Source organism: Paramisgurnus dabryanus, chromosome 23 (assembly GCF_030506205.2).
Source record: "Paramisgurnus dabryanus chromosome 23, PD_genome_1.1, whole genome shotgun sequence".
Lineage (NCBI taxonomy): Eukaryota > Metazoa > Chordata > Actinopteri > Cypriniformes > Cobitidae > Paramisgurnus > Paramisgurnus dabryanus.
Genome location: NC_133359.1, coordinates 19,645,216 through 19,651,279, shown reverse-complemented (window position 1 = coordinate 19,651,279; position 6,064 = coordinate 19,645,216). Strand labels below are relative to the sequence as shown.

General features: G+C 34.5%; 1 long non-coding RNA gene across 2 annotated transcripts; it reads left to right on the top strand.

The window, feature by feature from the left end:
- Positions 1 to 2,729: 2,729 nt before the first annotated feature.
- Positions 2,730 to 5,554, top strand: LOC135781178 (uncharacterized). Of its 2 annotated transcripts, XR_010545085.1 has the most exons (5): positions 2,730 to 3,041; positions 3,243 to 3,327; positions 3,729 to 3,803; positions 5,243 to 5,299; positions 5,421 to 5,554. It is a non-coding gene; the product is annotated as an uncharacterized lncRNA (long non-coding RNA). The 2 variants fall into 2 exon arrangements; XR_010545084.2 differs by lacking the exon at positions 2,730 to 3,041 and having other exon boundaries at positions 3,087 to 3,327.
- Positions 5,555 to 6,064: the final 510 nt, after the last annotated feature.

Below are 6,064 nucleotides of genomic sequence, written 5' to 3'. Positions count from 1 at the left end.
CCAAGCCCACACCTTTCTTTCCCATTCTGACATTCAGTTTGGAGTTCAGGAGATTGTCTTGACCAGGACCACACTCCTAAATGCATTGAAGCAACTGCCATGTGATGGGTTGATTAGATAACTGCATAAATGAGAAATTGAACAGGTGTTCCTAATAATCCTTTAGGTCAGTGGTTCCCAACTTCAGTCCTCAAGGTCCACCTCCCAAAATGTTTTAAATGTCTCCTTATATGAAACACCTGATTCCACTCATCAGTCATGTTCCAGAATGTTTAAAATGTTCCTTAATTAACACACTAACAAGCTTATGAACTGAATCAGCCCTTACAAAAATTAACCATGGTTTTACTACAGTTTAAAAAAACATGGTTACTGTAGTAACTACAAGAACCATGGTTTAACTATGGTTTTTGAAAACCATGGTTGTCAAAACCATGGTTATTTTGTAGTTACCATGGTTTTCAAAAACCATAATTAAACCATGGTTATTGTAGTTACTACAGTAACCATGTTTTTTTGGTTTTAACTGTAGTAAAACCATGGTTAAATTTTGTAAGGGCTGATTCAGTTCATTAGCTTGTAAGTGTGTTAATTAAGGAACGTTTTAAACATTCTGGAACAAGACAAAACCATGGTTATTTTGTAGTTACCATGGTTTTCAAAAACCATAGTTTAACCATGGTTATTGTAGTAAAACCATGGTTTTGCTCATAGTAATCAATACACCAAAAAAACATGGTTACTACACTTTTACCACAATAAAACCATGGTTAATTTTCGTAAGGGAGGTGTTTTATATATGAAGACATCTAAAACATTCTGGGAGGGGGGACTGAGGTGAGAGTATACTGTTACCGTGGTAAAGCATGGTAAACTAGACGCGTATCGGGTTTTACCACGCAGTAGCCGAAATAAACTGTTACTGTGGTAAAGCATGGTAAATTCGACGCGTATTCGGGCCGGGGTTTACCACGCAGTAGCCGAAATAAACTGTTACTGTGGTAAAGCATGGTAAATTCGACGCGTATTCGAGTTTTACCACGCAGTAGCCGAAATAAACTGTTACTGTGGTAAAGCATGGTAAATTCGACGCGTATTCGAGTTTTACCACGCAGTAGCCGAAATAAACTGTTACTGTGGTAAAGCATGGTAAAATCGACGCGTATTCGGGTTTTACCACGCAGTAGCCGAAATAAACTGTTACTGTGGTAAAGCATGGTAAATTCGACGCGTATTCGGGTTTTACCACGCAGTAGCCGAAATAAACGGTTACTGTGGTAAAGCATGGTAAATTCGACGCGTATTCGAGTTTTACCACGCAGTAGCCGAAATAAACTGTTACTGTGGTAAAGCATGGTAAATTCGACGCGTATTCGGGTTTTACCACGCAGTAGCCGAAATAAACTTTTACTGTGGTAAAGCATGGTAAAATCGACGCGTATTCGAGTTTTACCACGCAGTAGCCGAAATAAACTTTTACTGTGGTAAAGCATGGTAAAATCGACGCGTATCGCGTTACCTTTATCCTAATATTAACTGATCGAATCTGCGTCACGTTAAAGCTGAGGATGGCATTTAATCGCTTTAGTTACGATGTGCTGATTTAAAATCATTTTGAGATACAATAAGCCTAACTGACAGATATAAAACAGCGATTGAATTGAACACTTTTAACCTGATTTATATAGAGTAATAAACTTTATATCAAATTAAAGACACTTAACTTACCAGTGCGTTGTTAAATCTCGCGATGTAATGAAATGCAACTCCTAATGTAATGTCACATGGAGTTCTTCTCTTTAGCGACCCCAGTGGACGTTTGTTTTTCAAAACTGTAGCAAGACGTGCCTATTGGTACATATTTGTGGCGCTGCAAAAAAGTGTGCAGAGGTACGTATTTCCCATGAGACCAGGTTGATATATTTACACTATAAATCCCTGTCATTTACCCTAACTTGCCTGTAAATCCTAAATAATTAAATTGTACATTTATTTGTAAGTACAGTAATGTTTCTCGTTAGTGACAGTATACCTACACAATAAGTATGTATCTGTTATCACCCAGTACTTATCTAGAGTTAAATAATAACTGCCAAGCATGTACCACTGGTAATAGTAATGATACCAGTTAATTACCATGTAGATACCTAAAAGTAAGTACCACACATTTGTCAGTAAGTACAACTTATTTACCACATATGTACAAGGTAAGTACACGTAATGTAAAATAAAGTGCTACCCAAGTTGTTTACTGGTATAGTACCCCAGGTCAAAAAGACGTAGTATTTAATGTATTAAAAATATACTTAAAATACAAATAGTATGTTTATAATACATTTGTATTTCCAACATACTTATTTGAAGTGTATTAAAAATACGTTAAATTGCATTTAAACATATTTTTTAAAAGTATACTAGAAGTACACTTATAATAAATTTATACTTAAGTACATTTTTAAGAAATATGCTAAACTTAAGAATATTTTAAATGTATTTATATTAAGTGTACTAGAAGTACATTGGTAATAAATATATACTTAATTACATTTTTAAGAAATATGCTAAACTTAAGAATATTTTTAATGTATTTATATTAAGTGTACTAGAAGTACATTGGTAATAAATATATACTTAATTACATTTTAAGTATAGTCCTGTTTTTTTTGCACAATAAGCTATTTTTTCAAAGATTTGCTTAAAATCTTACGTTTGCTAGTGTTTAATTTCAAACAACACACGTGACACACGTGACTAAACCTGATTGGTTGTTGTCATAGTAACACGTCACGGTGCTATTTGAAACTTGTTCAGTTTAGTTCAGTTGTTCACGGTGCATGCGGTTGCTTGCATTAAACGTATAAACTGTTAAATTAGATGGCGACTCTGCATTAAACGTATTTATTTAATTAATCGGCGATCGTATTTCACCAGAGGACTAAGATAAAACAACTCGATTTAAAATATGAGCAGTTTTAGTGGATCTGACGTTGAGGGAAAAAGTATTTCGCTTTTTGTTTGGAGATGAACGAGACAACACGAGGGTAAGTGATGACAGATTTTCACGTTTCTTTATTTAGTTAACTATTAAATAAGTAAAACATTACATTACATTTAACCCAGCTTCTTTATGTAACGTTATGTCTGTGTTGCGTGTGGTAATTGGAACATCTTTATTTTCTGACTAACGTTAGGCATTTCTCTTAAGCATTTCAGAAATCATTAAAACCTTTCATTTTTTTTAGCACAGCGACATAAATATGACCAACCAGATCCCAAGTAGACAGGAACAAATGAAGATATAGCGCATAGAAAGACTTATTCTTGGTGGTAAGTTTGTTGTTGCTATTTGATTTCACGTTTAAGTTTTTCTAATGTTTCTCTTGCAACGCTAACGTTAGTTTAAAATGAATGTTTGAGCTGTCTTACCTGAAAATACCATGATATGACCATATGGTTATTATAACTCCAGTAATGTTCAATGGCTAATGTTTATATCAGTTCAATCTTGACAACCTTATTGTCTTTTTGTATATTTTTTAAATGTATTTCTAATTACATATGGACACAAAAATGACATTGTAAGAAGGGATACTTTTATGAGAGATTGTAAAACTGCCGAGGCTGAGTTTGATTATATTATATTGTCTTAATATATTGTACTCGGGGTAAGTAAATCTTAAAACGAAAACAAATCATTAATCATCATTTACCTGCCTGTTGTTTTTCAGATCAACTGCTATTGACATTTTTGAATCGGGGCAAATGTGGAGTGAAGAAAAACGTTTGCAACACATCCATTCCAGGTGGCTAATTTCTGTCCTTTTGAATTATTCTTGTAAAAAACGTTTTTTTATTGTAAAGCTGTAAGGGACTTGGCCTAGTCATCATTGCACCATTTGGCAGGGCACCAGACTAACTTTTTTTACTAGGAGCACAGTGGCCCCCAACTGAAAATTTTAGGTTCGCAACCAGAAAATTTAGGGGCACACACGGTACAACATGCTAACCAAATATTCACATGTCTACTAATTTAGACTGTATTACTAATAAATACTTTAATTATAGATTCAGAAAGTACAATGTGCTGTTTCAGATTAGTGTCATATCCACTGATCTATATAAATGACTGGATTGCGCATGACGTCACACTTGTGAAGCCACCACGCCGCCATGTTGGTATACCCAAACGTTCTATTTAATCAATGGACGTTATCAGATTTTAATGATAAAACATCACTTTACTCGTCTTCGTTTTTATATCTGAAGTTACCCTGTACATTATTACAACACAAACGTCCAAAGCATGTAAATAGTTATTTACTGAAAGTTGTACATTTTGCGTTTTAAACAGTTATTATACATTCATCTTTATTACAGTATCAGATCAGCAGACAGACCGCAGCATATTTAGTATTAATGACAATAAACGTGCTCATTCTGAAATCTAAATAAATAATCATGCTTTGTACAGTATGTGCATGCAATAATTTGCTAGTTTTGTAATTATGTTATCTTAACTTACAAGTTACCTAAACTTATTTAGAGATATAACGCTGACCGTCACAGTGTAGCTGAATGTCAAAAAAAACTTTATTTATACCCGTGTCATTAGCAAATGCAGCAGACACACTCACCTTAACGGTTTTTTATAAATCCATTATCCTGCCCGATTAAAACATAAACATTGCAAATAACACCAGAATTAACAAATAATTAACGTACACATATCCTAAAAATTAACCTTGTGTAACTGATACGCTGTAAAGGGGGTAAATTTTGATCATGATTTTGAATGGAAGTCAATGACGCTCTCTGCCGGTTGGGTATACCAAGATGGCGGCTCGAACTCTGCGCTGGATTCACCTCACGCAGTTACGTCAAGCGTTCTATGCGCAATCCAGTCATTTATATAGATCAGTGGTCATATCACAAAAAATTGTCAAATTTGCTGGTCGCACATGTGCGACCGGATGTAAAATTCAGTGGCACACTCTCAAATTTAGGTGGCAAAATGCCACCATTTGATAGCAGTCTGGAGCCCTGTTTGGCATCATTTCTGATTTCCTTAAATCTCCTTAAACAGAGGTGAACCTTAAGTTTGCAAGACCACAATAGACAAACAATGGAAAATGATCTAGGTTCAAATAAAACACAATTATCAATGTAAAACATATCCTGTAATACACACAGGTTGCTTTATTTCATGAGCCTGTTCTAATCCTATCTTCATTCCCACTTGTAGAGTGCTCTGACAGATAAAACTGACACGCTTGATGAGGACACAGTCAAGCTTTAAAAGGTAAACTGAGAAGTTAACAAAACTTCCATACATGCATATCTATGCCAATTTTTTTTAAACATGGATATCCGAATGTTCATTCATTATTGGTTAATTGGTATATTCTGTTTCCTTTTCACAGCCCGTGTGATAAAGCAGTCTTCAATTACTACGGTGTCTGAATTGCAAGAAGAAGTCACCCTCCACTTAAACATGTGACATCTAAACTGTTTTGTGTTTTAGTTCAGCTTTTTATAGGTTTATCTTAAGTTGGTTTAAGGCAGAGTGCCCTATTTTTGAAAGCCAATGTTAACATTTGAAATTACCTAAACAAACATGTCTCTACCCCAATAGAATCTGGACCTTCTTTTGATAGACCCGCCCCACACATACGCAACCCCGGCAAGGATGTCGGTTAGTAGACACGCCCCTTACTGCTGGTTGGCTACAAAGTGTTTTGGTAGTCGGCCCAATTTCCTTTTCCAAAGCGTTTTTCAAACGTTGTGCACTCCGTCTTTAAATTGCACTTAAACATTTTTTTTTCATTAACTTTTTATGCAGAGAATTACATTATGATTATTATATAATCATTGCTTATGAATATTTAGTGATTGCATATTCATAGTGTACTTTTCATTAATACATTTAATGTTAATGTTGTACAATTTGATAAAAGTAGCTCTGTAATTGCATTTCTCTGATATTTGTTTTATATGTTTCTCTTTGGTCAAGAGATTATGTATGTCTCTGTGCTTGATTAATTTACTTTAGATATTTTTGTAATGT